Source organism: Heterodontus francisci, chromosome 8 (assembly GCF_036365525.1).
Source record: "Heterodontus francisci isolate sHetFra1 chromosome 8, sHetFra1.hap1, whole genome shotgun sequence".
Lineage (NCBI taxonomy): Eukaryota > Metazoa > Chordata > Chondrichthyes > Heterodontiformes > Heterodontidae > Heterodontus > Heterodontus francisci.
This window is the reverse complement of record NC_090378.1, coordinates 122,702,511-122,724,839: the sequence shown is the minus strand read 5'-3', so window position 1 is coordinate 122,724,839 and position 22,329 is coordinate 122,702,511. Positions and strand designations below refer to the sequence as shown.

General features: G+C 44.7%; 1 long non-coding RNA gene across 1 annotated transcript in view; it reads left to right on the top strand.

Annotated features, from left to right (window-relative positions):
• LOC137373131 (uncharacterized) overlaps positions 1–21,525 on the top strand; it is a 65,529-nt gene extending 44,004 nt beyond the window's left edge. Inside the window, exon 4 of the long non-coding RNA XR_010975599.1 lies at positions 20,826–21,525. This is a non-coding gene — a long non-coding RNA (uncharacterized lncRNA). The remainder of the gene's footprint in view (positions 1–20,825) is intronic.
• The last annotated feature ends 804 nt before the right edge of the window (positions 21,526–22,329 follow it).

The following is a 22,329-nucleotide window of genomic DNA, read 5'->3' as shown; positions in this document are numbered from 1 at the left end:
CTGGATCTTCCAGCTGCGTTAATAATGCAGTTGAAGCCACCACCTAGAATGACCAGTCTGGATGTTGTCAGCAGCAGTGGGAGCTGGTGGAAAATGGTCAGCCGCTCGCTGCATTGAGCCAGGGTGTAAACGTTGACCACCCAGAGCAGAGCAGTATTGTACATTACATCTGCTACGAGGAGTCGACTGCTCACCACCTCCTTAACTTCGGAGATGATGAAGTTGCTTCCCCACAGCAGAATACTAAGGCCAGAGGAATGGGAATCATTTCCCCCGACCAGATTGATGACCCTTGTGACCACTATCGCGACCATTGCCTCTAGGTGCCGAGGTGCGGTATTCCATACTCCCGCAGAAACAGCAGGTCAGCTTTGACCTTGGCGAGGTAGTCCCAAGTCGAAACACATTGCGTTAATCAAAGCAATCTTTGTATCCATTTTAAAGTTGGGTGTTGCTTCCCATACCAGGTGTCCTTGTTAGTCCTTGTCCTTGGGTATGTTCCTGCATACCAATAGTGTACACAAGCTGTTTCACATTTGTCGGGCTCTGAAACCCCTCCTGGTTACACATTGTGGGGGGGGGGGGGGTCTTGTTCCGCTGGGGTGTCATCGGGGGGTCTTCTAGGCAGCAAGGCTTGGGCTGTCCTCTGCTGTTGTTGTTTTTCCCCTCCGTTCCTCCTCGAAGACATTGCTGCTCCTGGCTTCCTGGAGCTGCAGTGCGCCAGATGCTTCATTGCTCTCGGTGTCCCGGAGCTTGGATGCGCTGGGCATCTCACTGGATTTGGGGCACACTGGGCCCATCACAGCTTCCAGTACCCTGGAGCTGGGGGGCTTTATCTTCCAGCTGCTTTGAGTTCTGCCGTTTCTTTTGCAGGTGCCATCGTTCCAGCCCTTCCTCGTCCAATGCGGGGGAGCTGCCATAGTCTGTCTCAGACAGTAACCTCCTCTTGTCACTGGTTTGGGTGCTGGCCTTTTCCTTTTTTGGAGGTTTCTTCTTTGTGGTTTTCCTTTGTACCATTTGCCACTGACCAGTTTGTCCATCTGCTGCCTCCTCCTCTATTGATTCTGTCTGCCCGGCTTCCGGGCACGGGGTAGGTGTTGGGTCGCTGCTTGCAGCTGCCTCCCCTTTCTTCTCCTTCTCAGGTAGACTTTCCTCACTGTGGAGAGGATTGCTTGTCTCCTTCCCAGCACCAGACGTATTCACTGTTCCTTCTCCCGGCCTTTCCTTGGACCTTGCCGCCTGAGCATAACTGAGGCAATGTTTGGGGCAGGTTTTGTAGAGCTGACCTGCCCCAGAGCACAGGTTGCTGCACTTATTCTGTTTTCAGTCCTTGGTCTGATGGCCTTCCTTCTTGCAGTTCTTGCAGACGACTGTGCTTTGGTTGCCATGTGACCAGATTTGCCACAGGTGTGACAAACTCCGGCTGCCCCGCATAGATCAGGAAGCCTCAACTTTCTCCAATTGCGAAGCTGTAGGGGGATGGATGATGGCTCCGTTGGCCTCGACCTTCAAGGACACTCCTAGAATAGAGGACAGTCAGGTATAGTTAAGGATATCTAATGAGATGCTCCAATATAGTCAGCTTGCCACTCACTCACTTTCAGCTCCCTGTTTAGTACTGGTGACCATATAGCATTACTTACTAGGCAGTTTAATTGGTCTTGTCATAAAAAATAAGCAGAACAAGCGATCAGTTGTACAGTGAAGCTATTACAATATTGAAACCCTAACCTTTAACACAATAAAACATCCCATGGCACGTCACAGGAGGTTAATCACACGAAACCTGATACCAAGACAAAGATGAAGATATTATAATAGGTGACCAAAAGCTTGGCCAGAGATTGATTTTTCATGAGCTTCTTAAAGGAGAGAGGTGGAGATGTTTGTGGGGTGGATTTTTAAGCTTATGGCCGAGACAACTGAAGACCATACTAATGGTGGGGCAAAGGAAGTGGGAGATGCACAACAGGCCAGAGTTGGTGGAGACCAGGAGACAATGTAGGTCGGTGAACACAGGAGTGATGGGACTTGATGCAAATTAGGATATGGACAGAGTTCTAGATGAGATGAAGTTTATGGAGGGGGTATGTTACAGGAACTTTATATTTTGTCAAGAATAAGCTCCAAAAGCAAAAGTTTTTTCACACAACAATTGAGACTTAGTGAGACTGACAGTGCTGTTCCAGCAACACATGGTTTCACTTCTGCAGACCCTTGCCAATACTGGGTATAGATGAACATGCATTTTAAAAGCTGCACATATAACAAATCTAATCTTATTGCACAGCAATTCCATATTCTGTTGACCAACATGGGCTCTGTGGAGACAACCGATTCCATTCCGACTAAACTAGCTGGCAGAGGGTGTGGTGGGGTGTGGGTGGTCAGGTTGCAGTGGACTGCAGTGTCACATGCAGTAAAAGCCTCATATTCGTAGAAATATTTTGTACTGGAGGGACTGTCTTTACATCATCTGACTTCAGTGCAGCAACATTCAAGTCAGTTGGCATAGTTAAATCCAGGGATAAAAGCTATTTTACATCAGTTCCAAAACCTTGATGGCCCATATTTTTAAGGGTGCTGAATCATATTGGCTGTAAAAACATACAGCTTAGGAAATGAAGTACTATAATTTTTGCAAACATCAGTAGTTTTCAGTTCAGTGAAGATAGCTGCATTACCAAAAGCTTGGTCAAAGATGCAGGTTTTATGGAGTGTCTTTAAAAAAGGAGAGAAGCTTAGAGTGGGATTTTCAGAACTTAGGGCCCAGAGAGCTGAAGGCACGGCTGCTAATGGAAGGATAAAGGAAACTGGAGATGCACAAAAGGGTAGAATTGGAGGAACACAGAAATTCCAGTATTGGGCTTGAGGAGGCTGCAGAAATAGAAGGGCAAGGCCAAGGAAATTTTTAATTTTGTTTGGGGGGGTGGTGGGTAGTTATGTTTGTTAAAGAAAACAGCATCTCTAGGTTGAAACACAGTGGAAACATGACCTGAAGAAGAAGCCAAAGTTCATTTGTTATGTCAAGGAAGCCTCTCTTCCTTAACCATTTTCATACTGCTTAGGAGGACACATTACATAGACTTGAATAAACAGTCAACCAGTGACACTCCAGAAAAAGTTTAAAAAGAAAAATCAGTTCAAAAGATCGCCACGACGAGAAGATACCCCATTAACAAAATCTCAGGTGGGAATAAATTACTGAGTTAAAGAGGCTCTACTCCGCTGACTCACAATGCATAGAATTTAATCTGTACTGTCTAGAAAATTTGGCCCAAAGCACTCTCCTGTAGTCCCACAGAACTGAAGTCTCTATCTCCAATGCATACATACAAACATCCGAATTAGGAGCAGGAGTAGGCGATTTGGCCCCTTGAGCCTGCTCCACATTTGATAAGATCATGACTGATCTGATTTTGGTCTTAACTCTACTTGTTGATCAAGAATCTATCTAACTCTGCCTCACAAATATTCAATGACCCTGCCTCCACTGCTCTCTGGGGAAGATTTCTCATCTCCCTCTTAAATGGGAGACCCCTAATTTTTAAACTGTTTCCCCTAGTTCTGGTCACTCTGACAAAGGGGAAACATCCTTTCAGCATCCCTCCTGTCAAGTCCCCTCAGGATCTTATATGTTTCAAAGTTTGAAACTTCAATGGATACAATGCCAAACTGTCCAACCTTTCCTCATAAGAGACCCACTTCATCCCAGAAATCAGTCACGTGAACCTTCTCTGAACTGCTTCTAATGCAGTTTTATCCTTAAGTAAGGGGACCAAAATGTTACGCAGTACCCTCGGTGTGATCTCACCAATGCCCTGTACAACTGTAGCAAAACTTCCTGACATTTATATTCCATTCCCCTTGCAATAAATGACAACATTCCATTTTCCTTCCTGATCACTTGCTCAACGTGCATACTTTTTGTGAATCATCTACCAGGATAGACAGATCCTACTGTACCACAGAGTTCTGCAGTCTCTCCATTTAAATAATAATAATACTGCATTTCTATTCTACCTGCCAATGTGGACAAATCCACATTTTCCCACATTACACATCAACAAAATTATATCCCTACGGAGTCATCTGAAATCTTCAATCAGCTGCACTGTACTATATTATTTACTTTCATGATTCATTATCATTCTTTCAGTCTCTGAAACCATCACTTCTTAAGTAGACACTGAAAGTACTCTTGGATGGTGGTGGCACTGGAGAAAGTGTAAGGATGTGATAGAACTGGAGAAAGTGCAATCTTGGATAGTGTAATTGTAGTATTCTGGAGTTCAGGTTAATTATGCATGGATGCACTTTGCTTACTTTCCTCCGATTGTGGCCTCTTGAGCATCTCTGATTTTAATTGTTTCACCAATGGCAGCCGGGCCTTCAGATGCCAAGACCCTGAGCTCTGGAAACTCCACCCGAAGGGGGGAATTTTATGATCTACCCTGCGGCAGGTTTGGAGGTGGGGAGAACATAAAATATGCTGTGATGGTGGTGGGGCAGGGGTTGCCGCTACCATCCCGCCTCTGTCAAAATTTAGTCCAGGGCAAGAAGGCCTGTGAACAGCCTCCCTCACCACCGCCCCCCCCCCCTGCCACTGCCACCAATTGAGGCCCTTAACTGGGCAGTTAACCCCCAGTTAAGGGTCTCTTCCCGTTGCAGCCGCCATTGGCCATGCGACAGGCGACCCTGTTGCTGCATGAGAAGCACGACACAGCAAACCGTGGGGGCTGCTTCCCAGATCTGGAGTGTAAAGGCACTTAGTGCCTATACAAGGGACACTACATCGGGAAAGGGCGGGGGAGTGGGGTGTGCTGAGAGCCAACCATCCCCCTCTCCCAAGCCCTTGCTACCGACCCGACTCTCCACCCACCCCCCCTGCCCCGCCTCCCACTCTGACCTACCTGTGGCCTGGGTCCAGCGACCTTCCTCGGTCTCCACAGTGGTGCTGCAGTTTCTGGCATCTGATTGGCTGGCAGCTCTCCAATGTCAGATTCTCAATGACAAGGTCCTTGCTCCTGTAGAAATCCCGCCACTGTCCATGTATGTGCCTGATTGACACTACATTCAGTGAGCCTTCTGGAGCAGAGACAACGTGGGGATCACATCATCCATTTTTCTGGACATCGTGACCTCCGCCGCCACTATAAAATTCCCCTCTAAATCTCTGACTCGCTCTCCTCCTTTTAGACTCTCCTTAAAACCTACCTCTTTGACTGTGCTTTTGGGCATCTACTCTAATGCAACCTACTGTTGCTCGGTGCCAAACTTTGTTAAATAATGCTCCTCTGAAGCTTCTTAGAACGTTTTACTACATTAAAGAAACTACATAAATGCCAGTTGTTGTTGCTGTTGAGATTTGTTTGAATAAACACAATATTCACATGTTGAAAACCACTCTGCTGTTTAAAACAAAAGCAGCAGCTTCAAACCTCCCTCCACCCATGAAACTTGGATTAAAGTGGAAGTTAATTTGCCAAACAACATGCCCAACTAGCACAGTATTTTAACATGAATTAGACTTTCCTTAATTAGGAAATGGTGGTATTTTGGCCCCTGTATGTACTTCATCACTACATACCTCCCAGTACAAGAGACAGGTACCTTGTAATGTTAATTCGGACTAATGTCGTCTCTTGGACTAGCTTTGCACATCTAAAGTAGGTGAGGGGTCAACTCCCTTATCTCTTTAAAAAATACTCAAGCTCTTTATGACCATTACGACACAATCCTTATTGCGGACACAACTCAATGTATTGTTTGATGTAGTGCACCAGTGTAGCAAGCATTTCTTATAATGCACAGCCCCCAATTTCACCGAGCTTAATTTCACATTAGCAATTATGGGATGTTTTGTTGAAAAGATGTTTTGATGCTTTATCTTTGCTTCCCCTCTGAGAGCTCCGAGTTTAGTTAAAGAGCAGCACAAAGCAGAATAATCCTGGGTTTCATCCCATATCTCTCCTGAGTTAACATGTTTGATCCAGAGCAGTAAAATGACCTCAGCATCTGGGTGGGGGGATAAACTTAACTAGGGTTCCTGTTTATCTTTGATGGCTTCCGCAGAATTGCATGGATGCGAAACTGCCTGCTCTTGAAAGCATTTATCTATCAGGATTTGACATGAATAATAACCACTTGGGGGATGTACTTGAAGCCATGAATTCAGGAGTCAGCTGGGCAAGTTAGATTGTGACACAATGCAAAACATTCAATGGCAACACAGAGTTGAATGTCTACCAAGAACAGGTCACGCTCCAGATGTATGACTGCACCTAGATGATGATTTACATTTTTCTTCAAACTTTGAAAGGAAGTTTGCTAGACCTCATAGTGAGATTGAGTGGTGGAGTGGGGCATAAAGAGAGGGGGAAGGAGGAGAGGAGCCCAATTCTTCAATATTTTACCCTGACTGCAGAGTCCAGCAATGTCAATCTAAGGTAAAAAAAAATCAAGAGCTTGATATTGAAGGAGGAGCAATTTTCCACTGAAGAGTTTTGGATGTTTGTGTTGATACAATTTGTATGATAAAAACCTCTCTAATCTCTAGGAATGTAGGGCAAATATTAGAGAGGCAATCAATCATCTCCTTTAATGTAATTGCTATGGCCAAAAAGTTATCAGCTGAGCAGTGGTGAAAATTCTTGTGTGCCCTAACTGAGTTTTGAACAGCGACCCCAATTAACCATTCTTGAAGCACATAAACTGGCAAACAATTCCACCAACCAGCACAGAAAAGCAAAGAATGGAAAGAATGAAAAGAGGTGGAAAAGGAGGAGTTCAATATGTTTGCTTTTTTCATTTCTTTCCCAAACCACCAGATGAAGTGGTTTACCATGCTGAGCGTCTCCTTTATTGGGGGAGGGTTGGTTGAAGGGAGATGGAGTTAAAGCGGCTGACTATAACTGGCTTGCCTTGCTGCAAAGATACAACTTACCAGCTAGCTACAGGGTGTTATCTAGAGGTGTGATAGAACCGTGCAGAATGCAAATCATTGAATTCATGAGGCTGCAGGATGGTTGTGCAAAAGAAAACACTTGCTACCAAAACTGATTTGCTGCATTAAATTTCATCTGCCACAAGTCCACTGATTCCACCAGCTTGACTATGTCCTCTTGAAGTCTATCATTATCCTCCTCGAGTTCATAATACTTCCAAGTTTTGTCCCAAGTGCAAATTTTGAAAATGTGCTCTGCACACCCAAGTCAAAGTCATTAATATAGATCAAGAAAAGCAATGTCCCAATATGGATCCCTGGGGAACCTCACTATATACTTTCCTCTAGTCCAGAAAAAAACTATTCATCACTACTGTCTGTTTCCTGTCACTCAACCAACTTCAAATCCGTGCTGTCACTGTCCCTTTTCTTCCATGGCCTTCAACTTTGCTGACAAATTTGTTATGTGGAACATTATCAAATATCTTTTTGAAACCCATGTACACCATATGGACCACGTTACCCTCATCAACCTCTGACCTCATCAAAAAAATTCAAGACAAACATGATTAAACATGTGCTGGCTTTCCTAAATGAATCAACATTTGTCCAAGTGACTGTTAATTTTGCCACAGACCTTTTCTAAAAGCTTTCCCACCACTGAGGTTAAACTAACTGGTCTGTAGTTGATGCGCATATCCTTACACCCTTCTCTGAACATAAGGTATAACATTTGCAATTCTCTAGTCCTCCATAACCACCCTGTATCTAAGGAGGACTGAAAGATTATGGCCAGTGCCTCTGCAATTTCGACCCTTACTTCCTTTAGTATCCTCGGATGAATCTGATCTTGTCCTGGTGACTTATCACTTTTGACTTTTGCGTCGATACAATTCTTCTTTGACCTCTCTGATCTCGAGGAATAATGCAAATATTAGAGAGGTAGTCAAGCGGCTTCTTTAATGTGATTGTTATGGTCTGGAATGGTGTTCGCCACACTACTATGGGATGCTTTTGTGGGAAAGAAGTTCCTACATAACTTTACAGGAACTGCCCACTGTCCAACAATTTCTTTTCACATTGTTGAAATCTGCATGAAGCATAATTTAGGCACACATTAGATCGAACTTACTTTCTGAATACGCCGCTCATTTCTTGAGATCTTAATTTTCCATGTTCTTCACAGTTTGGACTGTCCAGGTTTCCACGCCTGCAATTGGTCATAAAGCACAAATGAAGTCATTTTCAAGAAGCACTTGCATCCAGATTTGGCTATCACTCATTAAAAAATAGTTATCCTCTTCACTATCAACGACAAGGCCAATTTTTGTGCATCAGCAAATTTCCCAATCATGCCTCCCACATTTAAGTCCAAATCATTAATATATACCGCAAACAGCAATGGTCCCAACGCTGAGCCCTGTGGAACACCACTGGAAACCACTTTCCATTCGCAAAAACATCCGTTGACTACTATCCTTTGTTTCCTCTCACTGAGCCAATTTTGGATCCAACCTGCCACATTCCCCTGTATCCCATGAGCTTTCATTTTCTGACAAGACTGCCATGCGGGACCTTGTCAAATGCCTTAATAAAACCCATGTAGACCACATCCACTGCATTACCCACATCTATCCTTTTTACTTCCAAAACCTGAATCAAGTTAGCAAGACATGACCTTCCCTCAGCAAATCCATGCTGACTATATCTGATTGATCCATGCCTTTCTCAGTGGCAGTTTATCCTATCCCTCAAAATTGATTCTAATAATTTACCCACCACTGAGGTCACACTGACCAGCCTATAATTATTTGGCCTATCCCTCGCATCCTTTTTATATAGTGGTTATAACATTCACAGACCTCCAATCCTGTGGCACCTCACCCGTATCCGGTGAGGATTTGAAGATGATCCTCAGCGCATCCGTTATTTCCTCCCTGTCTTCCTATAACAACTTGGAATGCAATCCATCTGGCCCTGGTGATTTATCCACCCTCAAGGATGTCAGACCCTCTGGTACTTCCTCTCTCACTGTGCTTTTCGTATCTAATATTTCTGTTACTACAATGTCTGCAATCTTTGTCCTGGATTTTATACTGACAAGTTGGTGGCCCGTTCCTCCAGTATCTGCAGGAGGCTTCACGTACATGCTGAAGCCTTTCTGGTCATATGATCCATCGGGGGCTGGACAGAATGCAGCAGACTAGGAAAGGTAGGTATTTCAATGTCTGTCAAAAAACCCAATATTTCAGAGCCCTTTTGGAAGATCGTGAGTGAGGGTGTCACTTGCAATAAAATGGCGTGTGTTGCAATGTCTGGTGTCTGTGCGTGAGTTTGTGTGAGTTCATCAGGAGAAACAGCACTGTTTGGAGATCCACCAATAATTACAATGGCACAACAGAATACTTATTGCAACAAAATATTTATTTATTTACAATAATTTACAAATGTAGAAATCATGTTGAGTGGAGGATCAGTTTGATGTTAAGAGGAGGAGCTGGAGGAGGGTCGGGGCCTGGGTCTCTCTAGGCTTTATTCTGGGACTCGACAACAGCAGTTGATTGCGCAGTTCTTTCATCACCAGAACTTTCAAACAAGCACCAAGATATAGCTTGGCTGGTGGTGAGAAGATCCCTCCCGTCAGATCCTTCATACACGCCCGAAGTCTCGCCCCCTCTGCACAATGCCCCCGCGGTGGCTGTGGTGGGGAAGAGACGGTTGCCCACCTCCTCCTGGAATGTGTCTTTGCAAAGCAGGTGTGGAAAGAGATGCAGTGGTTTTTGTCGAGGTTCATCCCAAGCAGCTCTGTAACACAGGAGTCTGTGCTCGACGGGCTGTTCCCAGGGACGCATGCCGAGACAAACATCAACTGCTGCTGGAGGACTATCAATTTGGTGAAAGACGCCCTTTGGTCTGCCCGAAACTTGCTGGTCTTCCAGTGCAAAGGGTTGTCCACGACCGAATGTTGCAGACTGGCACATTCCAAGGTCCAGGACTACGTGCTGAGGGTCGCCCTAAAGCTTGGGGCAGCCACAGCAAAGGCTCAATGGGGAAAGACCACAGTGTAAGGTCCCCCCCACCAAGCTGAACTGAGGGGCTGGATCCATGGGAAACCCCTCGAACTGTATCGGGAAAATTTTGTGTGCTGTAAATGTAAAAATGTATATGGCATGACAATGAAATGGAAGGGTTGTGAGGCAACTCATAATTGTATAGAAGGAAACTGATCACCTTTGCACTGTTTGTATTTTTTGACTTGATGCTGTTTTAAACTGTTTGGGAATGTAATTTTTACAGATTTTTATGAATAAAGTATATTTGGGAAATAAAAAAAAATTCTTCCACCAGGTGGCCCACCGGCTGAGTCGGTAACATGCTGGCTGCCTCAGGAGGAAAGTTGAAAAGGCCTTTGCCTGATCTCAGAGCTGCTCCTGGTCATTGTTGAAAAATGATTCACAGTCCATGGCGAAGACATTCACCCGTTGGGAATTCTTGAGCCAACTGGCATGACATGCGTCATGAGGGAGTCCATGTAACTCCAGTTGGGGTCCTCTAGATATCTTTCAATTAAACAAGAACCCTTCGCAGATCCAATAAGTCGGAAGATCATCCACAGTGTTAAACTGCATGATCAGGTGATCTCCTCAATCCATCCAAGTGCAACAACAAGTGCACCAGGTTGGAATGGACCTGCTGGGAGAAGAAAGATGTGGACCCTCCAATTCCGCACTTGGTCAAGCTCCCCAACACGTTGAATACTTCCACCCGCACTTTCTCAGACTCTGCCCTGAAGAGTGGCTGAATTCTGGTAAGATTTGGATCCACAAAGAGCTGGATGGTGTTTGCCATTGACTGGATTATGTTCTTACTCAGGCAGGACAGCACCACATGCGTTAGCAACTCCGAGTTCTGCTCATTCCCCAACAGTCTAATCATTGTGTCCATCACGCTCCAAGACCGTCTTTTAGCTCCAAAGTTAATATTTCTCAGGGCTCAGACACACAGCAACTGGGTAACAGGAGAGACATACCTTATCAAACCGTTTACCACAGTGTCGGTGAGCTGCTGCCCTGAAGCTATTAGCAGTTCTCTAAAGAATGTGATTACTGTCACTGCCTGACAGTCTTGGAGCCTAATGATGTGAGAAGCCAATTGGTTCACGATATGAGGCAGACTGTAGCCAGCATGTTCTGCCATTGCTGTGGCCAACAGAACGACCCCCTTGTCGAAGTGGCTCAGCTTCATCATTTTGCATGATCCTCCATTTGTATTCATGTTTTCAACGACGTCCCCATTTGTTGCTTTGCTTCGAAGGACCTTTAGTGTCTGTACACACTTCTTACACAAATCCCAACTTGATGATGTTTGAAATAGGGCTGCGAAATCTCTCTGCTGCGATTCAGTATCTGAATGATCGAGCAGAGAAATATTAACGCAGCTGGTTAAGGAAATAATTAGGATACTGAATATCAGTGAAAATAATGTATTCACCACCTCTGCCAACACAGGCTTAGTGATAATCTCACACAGCCCGCAGACAGCAACCAGTGATACAGCGGTTGAATATGTTTTTCTGTCCCACTGATGGGGCAGGTGCTTTTCCCAAGTGTGTACACCAGCTCCTTGATAGTCCTGACTGCAGATTTTGTGTGTTCGGCCACTGATCTCCACATGTCTCTGACAAATTTCTCCGAAGGAATGGAGGAGATGAGATGGGACACACTGCTGCTCTATTGTGCCAGGCCAAAATGGTGAAAATACATAGAACAGAACGTTTTACATCTTTATACGGAACTGACTCCAACTTAACCCTCAGCGTGTATTTCTGAGACTTGGTCCCGTGGATCACTGCCTCGCCTTTAATCATGATTTTTACGAGCACAGCGGCTGCAAAGGAACAGCTGGGGTGTTGGTCAGACAGTCCTTTAAAGACCATGAGGAGCAGTTGCACAGCTGGTTATGGGGAAAATTCTTGGAAATTACCTTTGCGATCTAATGGCATTTTTGCAAGAGGACTGAAAGGTCATTGTTGTCTAACTATTCTCTGAGTGTGTTCAGATCCTCTAGCTGCTCCTGTTACTGATCCAGATCGGCACGTTGATATTTTAACTGAATGGACAGGATGGTGTACACAGAGACCAGGGCCATCTGTCACACAGGTAGCGAACTGTCTGCACAGCGCAGCATCAATCGTCCAATTAGAGTCCCCATAATATTTCCAGATGCACCGTTACTGACACTGAGTTTCTGCCAGTAAACTTTCAGAAGCTCGAAGGTGGTCTGCATGGCTCTCTGTCGCTCATGGTCTTCAGTTGAAATGATCCCCTCCTCTACATGATGGATTGTATTTGATATATTCTGCTGAGAATTTTCACTTTTCTCAGCGATCTCTTCAAGGACAGTTGTGAATAAATCTACTTTGATGTCCATTTTATACTCATTCCACAGCCCACTGATTGAAATCAGCTTTTGTTTGATTGACCTCTTTTGAATTTCTTTCGAATAGGTGATTTTCAAAGATTTGGATGTTTTTACGCACTTGGCTTTGCCTCTGCAGACCATAGGGACATTGCAAATTCACAGCCCTTGGCAGCCATATTTGGACTGAGCAGCTGTTTGTTCTGAATAAGAGCATAAGAAATAGGAGCAGGAGTAGGCCATTCAGTCCCTCAAGCCTGCCCCGCCATTCAATAAGATCATGGCTGATCTGTTCCAGGCCTCAATCCTCTTCCGGGCCTGCTCCGCCTAACTCTTAACTCCCCAAGATTTCAAAAATCTATCTACCCCCTCCTTAAATACATTTTGTGATCTAGCCTCCACAACTCTGAGGCAGAGAATTCTAGAGATTCACCACCCTCTGAGAGAAGAAATTCCTTTGCATCTCAGTTTTAAATGTGTGCCCCGTTATTCTGTAAATATGTCCACTCGTTCGAGATTCCCGCACTATTGGAAACATCTTCTCAACATTTACCCTGTCAAGCCCCCTTAAAATCTTATATGCTTCTATAAGATCACCTCTCGTTCTTCTAAACTCCAATGAATAAAGGCCTAATCTGTTTTGCCGTTCTTGATAAGACAACCCCTTCATCCCAGGAATCAGCCTAGTGAACCTTTTCTGAAATGCCTCCAATGCTAGTATATCCTTCCTTAAATACGGGGACTAAAACTGTACACAGTACTCCAGGTGTGGTCTCACCAACACCTTGTACAGTTGTAACAAGACTTCCCGATTTTTAAACTCTAACCCCTTGCAATAAAGGCCAGAATTCTATTTGCCTTCCTAATTACTTGCTGCACCTGCATGCTAACCTTTTGTGTTTCATGCACAGGAACACCCAAATCCCTCTGCACTGCAGTATTTTGTAGTCTTTCTCCATCAAAATAATAATCTGCCTTTTTATTCTTCCTACCAAAGTAAATTACCTCACAATTTCCCACATTGAACATCATCTGCCAAGTTTTTGCCCACTCACTTAACCTATCTATATTCCTTTGCAGATTCTTTATGTCCTCATCACAACATGTCTTCCCAGCTATTTTTGTTTCTTCAGCAAATTTGGATACACTACACTCTGTCCCTTCCTCTAAGTCATTAATATAGATAGTAAATAGTTGAGGCCCTAGGACCAATCCTTGTGGCACCCCACTAGTTACTGCTTTCCAACCTGAAAAAGACCCATTGATCCCGACTGACTGCCTTCTGGGTGTTAGCCAATCTTCAATCGATTAGAATCCAGGACCAGCATGTTCCTGTGAGGAAGAAAGACAACTTTGGCAAGTTTCGGGAAGCTTGGATAACACGGGATATTGTGAGCCCAGTCAAAAAGAAAAAGGAAGCATTTGTAAGGGCTGGAAGGCTAGGAACAGATGAAGCACTTGAGAAATATAAAGACAGTAGGAAGGAACTTAAGCAAGGAGTTAGGAGGGCTAAAAGGGGTCATGAAAAGTCATTGGCAAACAGGATTAAGGAAAATCCCAAAGCTTTTTATACATATATAAAGAGCAAGAGGGTAACCAGGGAAAGGGTTGGCCCACTCAAGGACAGAGATGGGAATCTATGCGTGGAGCCAGAGGAAATGGGTGAGGTGCTAAATGAGTACTTTGCATCAGTATTCACCAAGGAGAAGGACTTGGTGGATGATGAGCCTAGGGAAGGGAGTGCAGATAGTCTCAGTCACCTCATTATCAAAAAGGAGGTGGTGTTGGGTGTCTTGCAAAGCATTAAGGTAGATAAGTCCCCAGGGCCTGATGGGATCTACCCTAGAATACTGAGGGAGGCAAGGGAAGAAATTGCTGGGGCCTTGACAGAAATCTTTGCATCCTCATTGGCTACAGGTGAGGTCCCAGAGTACTGGAGAATAGCCAATGTTGTTCCTTTGTTTAAGAAGGGTGGTAAGGATAATCCAGGAAATTATCGGCCGGTGAGCCTTACGTCAGTGGTAGGGAAACTATTAGAGAGAATTCTTCGGGACAGGATTTACTCCCATTTGGAAACAAACAAACTTATTAGCAACAGACAGCATGGTTTTGTGAAGGGGGGGTGGTCGTGTCTTACTAATTTGATTTAGTTTTTTGAGGAAGTGACGAAGATGATTGATGAGGGAAGGGCGGTGGATGTTGTCTATATGGACTTTAGTAAAGCCTTTGACAAGGTCCCGCATGGCAGACTGGTGCAAAAGGTGAAGTCACACGGGATCAGAGGTGAGCTGGCAAGATGGATACAGAACTGGCTCAGTCGTGGAAGACAGAGGGTAACAGTGGATGGGTGTTTTTCTGAATGGAGGGATGTGACTAGTGGTGTTCCGCAGGGATCAGTGCTGGGATCTTTGCTGTTTGTAGTATATATAAATGATTTGGAGGAAAATGTAGCTGGTCTGATTAGTAAGTTTGCGGACGACACAAAGGTTGGTGGAGTTGCGGATAATAATGAGGATTGTCAGAGGACACCGCAGGATATAGATCGGTTGGATACTTGGGCGGAGAAATGGCAGATGGAGTTTAATCCGGACAAATGTGAGGTAATGCATTTTGGAAGGTCTAATGCAGGTGGGAGGTATACAGTAAATGGCAGAACCCTTAGGAGTATTGACAGGCAGAGAGATCTGGGCGTACAGGTCCACAGGTCACTGAAAGTGGCAACGCAGGTGGATAAGGTAGTCAAGAAGGCATACGGCATGCTTGCCTTCATCGGTCGGGGCATTGAGTATAAAAATTGGCAAGTCATGTTGCAGCTGTACAGAACCTTAGTTAGGCCACACTTAGAATATTGTGTGCAATTCTGGTCGCCACACTACCAGAAGGACGTAGAGGCTTTGGAGAGGGTACAGAGGAGGTTTACCAGGATTAAAAACAAGGAATGCTGGAACCACTCAGCAGGTCTGGCAGCATCTGTGGAAAGAAAAGCAGAGGTAACGTTTCGGGTCAGTGACCCTTCATCGGAACTCACTGCCCCGAAATGTTAACTCTGCTTTTCTTTCCACAGATGCTGCCAGACCTGCTGAGTGGTTCCAGCATTTCTTGTTTTTATTTCAGATTTCCAGCATCCGCAGTATTTTGCTTTTATTTTAGGTTTACCAGGATGTTGCCTGGTCTGGAGGGCATTAGCTATGAGGAGAGGTTGGAAAAACTTGGATTGTTTTCACTGGAACGACGGAGGTGGAGGGGCGACATGATAGAGGTTTACAGAGTTATGAGCGGCATGGACAGAGTGGATAGTCAGAAGCTTTTTCCCAGGATGGAAGAGTCAGTTACTCGGGGACATAGGTTTAAGGTGCGAGGGGCAAAGTTTAGAGGTGATGTGCGAGGCAAGTTTTTTGAACAGAGGGTGGTGAGTGCCTGGAACTTGCTGCCAGTGGAGTTGGTGGAAGCAGATACGATAGCGACGTTTAAGAGACATCTTGACAAATATATGAATAGGAAGGGAATAGAGGGATATGGGCCCCGGAAGTGCAGAAGGTGTTAGTTTCGGCAGGCATCAAGATCGGCGCAGGCTTGGAGGGCCGAATGGCCTGTTCCTGTGCTGTACTGTTCTTTGTTCGATGCCAACACATTACCCTCAATACCCTGAGCTCTTATTTTGTGTAATAACCTTTTATGTGGCACCTTATCAAAAGGTGCCGTCTGAAAATCCAAACACACTACATCTACCGGTTCCCCTTTATCCACTCTGCTTGTTATATCCTCAAAGAACTCGAACAAATTTGTCAAACATGATTTCCCTTTCATAAAACCATGTTGACTCTGTTTGATTGCATTATGTTTTACTAAATGTCCTGCTATTTCTTCCTTAATAATGGACTCTAGTTTTTTCCCAGTGACAGATGTTAAGCTAACTGGTCTGTAGTTTCCTGCTTTCTGTCTCCCTCCTTACTTGAATCGGGGTGTCACATTAGCGGTTTTCCAATCCGCTGGTACCCTACCAGAATCCAGTGAGTTTTAGTATATTATGACCAATGCCTCCACTATCTCTGCAGCCACTTCTTTTAAAACTATTGGATGCAGGCCATCAGGTCCTGATGACTTGTCTGCCTTTAGTCCCATCAGTTTGTCCAGCACCTTTTCCCTCGTGATAGAGATTATTACAAGTTCCTCCCTCCCATTTACACCTTGTTCATCTATTATTGTTGGATGTTTATAGTGTCCTCCACCGTGAAGACCGATGCAAAATATTGGTTTAAATGATCTGCCATTTCCCTGTATTCTGTTATTAATTCCCCAGTCTCATCCTCTAAGGGTCCCACACTTGCTTTAGCTATTCTGTTCCTTTTCATATACCCGTAGAAGCTCTTACTGTTTGTTTTTATATTTCTTGCCAATTTAGTCACATAATCAATTTTGTCCCCCTTTATTATTTTTTAAGTCATCCGCTGCTGGTTTCTAAAAAATTCCCAATCCTCTGGCCTACCACTCGTTTTTGCTGCATTGCACGCCTTTGTTTTTGATTTGATACTCTCCTTAACATCCTTTGTTATCCATGTGTGGTTCATCGTTCTCTTCGAGTCCTTCCTTCTGACTAGAATAAATGTTTGCTGAGTGTTATGAAATATCTGCTTAAAAGTCTGCCACTGCTCATCTACTGACTTCCCCTGTAGTTTATCTTCCCAGCCCGCTTTAGACAACTCTTTCTTCATACCTCTGTAATTGCCCTTGCTTAAGTTGAAGACACTGGTTTGAGACCTGAGTTGCTCATCTTCAAGCTGAATTTGAAATTCTACAATGTTATGATCACTTCCCCCAAAGGATCCTTAACTACAAGATCTCTTATTAATCCTGCCTCATTACACAATACCAAATTTAAGATAGCCTGTTCCCTGGTAGGTTCTGCAACATATTGCTCGAAGTAGCAATCCCGGAGGCACTCTACAAATTCGTCTTCCATGCTACCCTTGCCAATTTGAATTGTCCAGTCTATATGCAGATTAAAATCATCCATAAATCATCCACAACACCACAGTCACTCAAAGTATTTATGACAAGAGATGTAGAAATGGGAGTGTTGGACAAACTGTTCTAGCAGAATTTCCCCCAAATTAAGATGTTCAAGTGTCAGATCATGGGAAACTGCTAGAATCTATCATTAGGGACATGAAAGCAGAACACTTGAAGAATCATAAAAGCAAAATACTGCAGATGCTGGAAATCTGAAATTAAAAAACAAAGTGCTGGAAATACTCAGATCAGGCAGCAACTGTGGAGAGAGAAGCAGAATTAACATTTCAGGTCTGTGACATTTCATCAGATCAATTGTAAGGCAAAGAGGTTTAAGCGACTTCAGTGGGTCTGGACACTGTCCTGTGTGCACAATTCAAAACTCCCAACTTGGCCAGCAGGTTCATCATGTGATTAATCCCTTATTTGAGATCAACTGCTCCTGTAGTTTCTGGATTCCAAAGCTTTTGGTTAGGGGACGGGGTGTTGTGCTGTATCTTACACCAAAAAGATGTGGATCACTGTCACCCAGCCCAATCTCTGTTAATTGAATCAGTGAGCAATTCTTTTGTCTCTCCAAGCACTGTCTCTTAGTATGCAAATGTCCTGCAGCCAAGTGTCGGTGATCTCTTTTTAAACAAGTCATTTCTTCACTCCAGCAACACTTTAAAATTAATGTTAATATGACAAAATTAATAAGCCCCATTCTTGGCAGGTGGGGGGTCTTCATGAAAGTATATTTTCTCTTGTTGACAGCGTTGGTTGTGGCCTACACAGTGGTCCTTCACAGGCCTGTCATTAAAAGGGCAGTGGAACACCAAGTTCTGAAGCCAAACAAGCAGCTGCCCACACTTGCCAATTATCCTGATTTTGAATCCTGGAGATCCATAGTCTAATACAGTAAATGACAGCTTCCCCTTGCTTTGGACAGGAATCACCATTTATAGAACCCATTGTGAATTTGTTTGTCATTTTGGGAAAACCATTTTTTTTATTAGTGGCATCGAAATCTTTGAGAGGGAGACCCGGTGATGTGACCAAAGGGGAAACAGAAGGGGCTGAACTTTATCAGCCTTCAAGGGATGGGCAGGGAGGTGGAGGGGCCCATTAAATAGCGAGGGGATGTTTGCTTGTTGGAGGGCCCGTTGCCTTCCCAATGCCATTCAATTTTTTCAGAGGTTGGGGGGAAGGCCAAGAACAGTCTTTCCACCCAGTGACCATTGAGATCCGAAGTGGCCAATTAATGGTCACTTAAGGGCCTGCTCCTGTCACAGTTGGCATTTAACCAGCGGCTGGTGGGGGGTGGTGATTGGGGCTTCCGCCATATGGGGAGGCCATCCAGTCCTCCCTGAAGGCTGCAGGGGCCAATCTGTGGCCCAGGGATGGTCCCCAGCAACAAAGGTTGCCCTGACACCAACACCCCTCCCACCCCTCACCGGGGCATGCCTGACTGGCCAAGGTGAGCCAGCCCCACTTACCTGCAGTCTGGGGCTCCATGGCTAATCCTGGTCCCAAGCTTCCTGCAGTACCTGCAATGGCCACCACTCCCACTGGCATTGCTGTGGCGCTGAGCTTCCACCCAATCACAGGCCGGGATCTTGTCCCTTAAAGGGGACAGCAGGAAGTTAATAACTTGCCTACCGTTGAATTCGGATGGGGGTCCAATAAAGGGCCGAGGCAGGATTGTCCCTCCCGTCTTCTGGCACGTCGCCTGCAGAAATAAAATCCAGTCCGAGGAGTCAGTTGCATGGTCAAAGTTGGAGGAGAGGGGTTGCCTAAACTCCAGATTGATCTGGTCGCCACCCTGCTGACTGTGGCTGCAGATTGACCCGCTTGCAGCATAAATTCCTGGAGCCTAGTAGCTCGAAGGTCAGTGTGAACTCACAACATCCTGATCTTTACCATAGAGCCATTCCAGGAAGTAAGGGGTGACATCACTGAAGCTACTTCATACAGAAGGTGATGCGACACAAGGATCTCCAAGACACCAATAAAACTGGCATTGAGTGCCAGATGGTCCACCATAAACCTCCTTCACCTTTAGGTAAGATGTATATGATGTGTGATCATGTCAGTGAAAGAGCTCAAAGCACATCACTTCTAGAGTACATATTTATTTATTTAGAGATACAGCACTGAAACAGGTCCTTCGGCCCACCGAGTCTGTGCCGACCATCAACCACCCATTTATATTAATCCTATATTAATCCCATTACCCTCTCACATCCCCACCTTCCACCTGTACTAGGGTTAATTTATAATGGCCAACTTACCTATCAACCTGCAAGTCTTTGGCTGTGGGAGGAAACCAGAGCACCCGGCGAAAACCCACGAGGTCACAGGGGAGAACTTGCAAACTCCGCACAGGCAGTACCCAGAATCGAACCCGGGTCGCTGGAGTTGTGGGGCTGCGGTGCTAACCACTGTGCCGCCCATGAACATACAAAATTGATGGACAGGAAAGGACCAGCTAGTCCATCAAGCCTACCCCAAACACAGGATGCCTGGTCCATCGTGGTTAGATGCTTTGAAAGCACCCCACAGTTATATAACTTCCTGGGAGAGGCAGAAAACCATTATTCCCCGACTCCCTCAGGTAATTGAAAGCAGTCGAGGAGATCACATTGAAGCAGTGGCTGCTGTTACATAAACGAGTTGCAGCTAATCTTCCCCACCAATGTCAGACAGTGTGGTGAATGATCCATTCGCTTATTTTTTGATAGTATTTGTTGAGGGAGGAATCATAATGAGGACGGTGACAAAAACAACAATAGTGCTTTCATATGGTGCTTTTAATGTTGAAAAAAACATCCCAAGCTACTTCACAGAAGTGTAATCAGTCAACAATTAACATGGAGCTAAGGAAGGAGATAATAGTGTTTGTGACCTAACGAATGAGGCAGGTTTTGAGGAGGACCTTTCCCTCTGCTCCTGCATCCCCTTTAGAATTATACGCTTTAGTTTATATTGTCCTTTTGAAGTTCTACACATTATCCTCCTCACAGTTCACAAAGCTTCCTAGTTTCATCTGATCTGCAGACTTTGACTTTGTGCCCTGTACACCAAGGTCTAGGTAATTATTACATATCAGGAAAAGCAAGGGTCCCAACACTGATAACCTTCCTCTCGCCAAAATAAAATCCATTATCCACTGCTGTTTGTTTCCTGTCACTCAGCCAATTCCGTATCCATGTTACAACCTCTCTTTTATTCCAAGAGCTATAACTTTGCTCACAAGTCTGTTCTGTGGCACTGTATCAAACGCCTTATGGAAGTCCGTGTACACCAAATCAACTGCATTGCCCTCATCAACCCTCTCTGTTTCCTCCTCAAAAAACACAAGAAAGTTAGTTAAACCTGATTTTCCCTTAAGAAACCCATGCTGGCTTTCCTTAATTAACCCACATTTGTTCATGTGACAATTAATTTTGTCCCGAATTATTATTTCTAGATGTTTACCCACCGCCGAAGTGAAACTGACTGACCTATAGTTGCTGGACTTATCTTTGGAGCCTTTTTTGAACAAGGGTGAAACATTTGTAATTCTCCAGTCCTTTGAAACCGCCAATGAGTCTAAGCAAGACTGAAAAACTATGGTTAGTGCCTCCACAATTTCAACCCTCACTGCCCTTAGCACAATGAACTGTACACATGAATAGAGATCAGAGCTCAGGCTCTGGGTTGATTATCCAGAGATTTTTTCATGTCAGCTAAGTGACATATTGGATTTACCACCCTACAGGCTGGTGTAAAGATGGTTACGGTCATAAAACGTGTTCCAGTTGAAGCCTAGTGGATTATAAATCAGCCTGTAAAGCGTTATACTACCACACACTACTTCAAAAGGAAAAGTATGAAGATACAAAAACTATAATTTTAAGGATGCTGTAACTGATTTTCATGAATGCAGTTTCTTGGATTGTAGAGCTGGAAGCTTCAAGGCCCAAAGTTCAGGCGGGCCTGAGAGGGAGGAGACAGCAGCAGAGAAGTAGGGCAAATAGCGTTGGGCAACAGGCCTCATTTTTAGAAGCAGGTGTTGGTGACAACAGCAACTTGCATCTTTGAGATAGAACAGAGGGGTCAGTGTTAAATATCCCATAGCACCACATGTTTTGGAGACTGAATCCTCCCAGCTTAATCAGGGGCAAGTATCAATGTCCATCACCAAGAGCAGCTTGGTAGCAGCATTACTGGCCAAGTTCTAAAGGATATGGTTGCAAGTCTGGGCTTCACCAGGTGATGAGAACACCGTGAGGCAAAAGTCTACTTGACTTCGTCATCATCAGTCTACCTGTCGCAGTTGCATGTGTCCATAACAGCATTGATCGGAGACCTTGTGGAGTCAAAGTCCCACCCTCCATTGTGTTATGTAGTGCTATCAATGTGCGAAATGGGATATAATAAGAACACATCTAGCAGCTCAAAACTGGGCATCCATGAAGTGCTCAGGGCCAACAGCACAATCTGTAACCTCATGGCCCAGCATATCCCTCACTTTGCCTTTACCATCAAGCCAGGAGACCAAACCTGGTTCAATGAGGAGTATAGAAGAATATGCCAGGAGGAACACCAGGTGTACCTGAAAATGAGTTGTAACTTGTGAAGCTGCAACACAGGACTGAACAGTGGGAGCAGCATGCTTTAGACAGCAAAGCGATCGCACGATCAATGAATTCAGCCGTGAATGATGGTTGACAATTAAACAACAAGAGGAATCTCAGAGAACATTCACATCCTGAACGATGGCAGAGCCTACATGAGAGTGCAAAGGACAAGGCTGAAGATAACTGAAGCAATTACCACCATCTTCAGCCAGGAGAGCTGCGTGGATGATCCAACATGGCTTCCCCATCATCGCAGCTTTTCCAAAACTCTTTCATTCAAATCTGGTGAATCTTCATTTTTAGCACAAGAATAGTTTTTAATAATAATAATTCCCCTCCTTCTCAAAATTC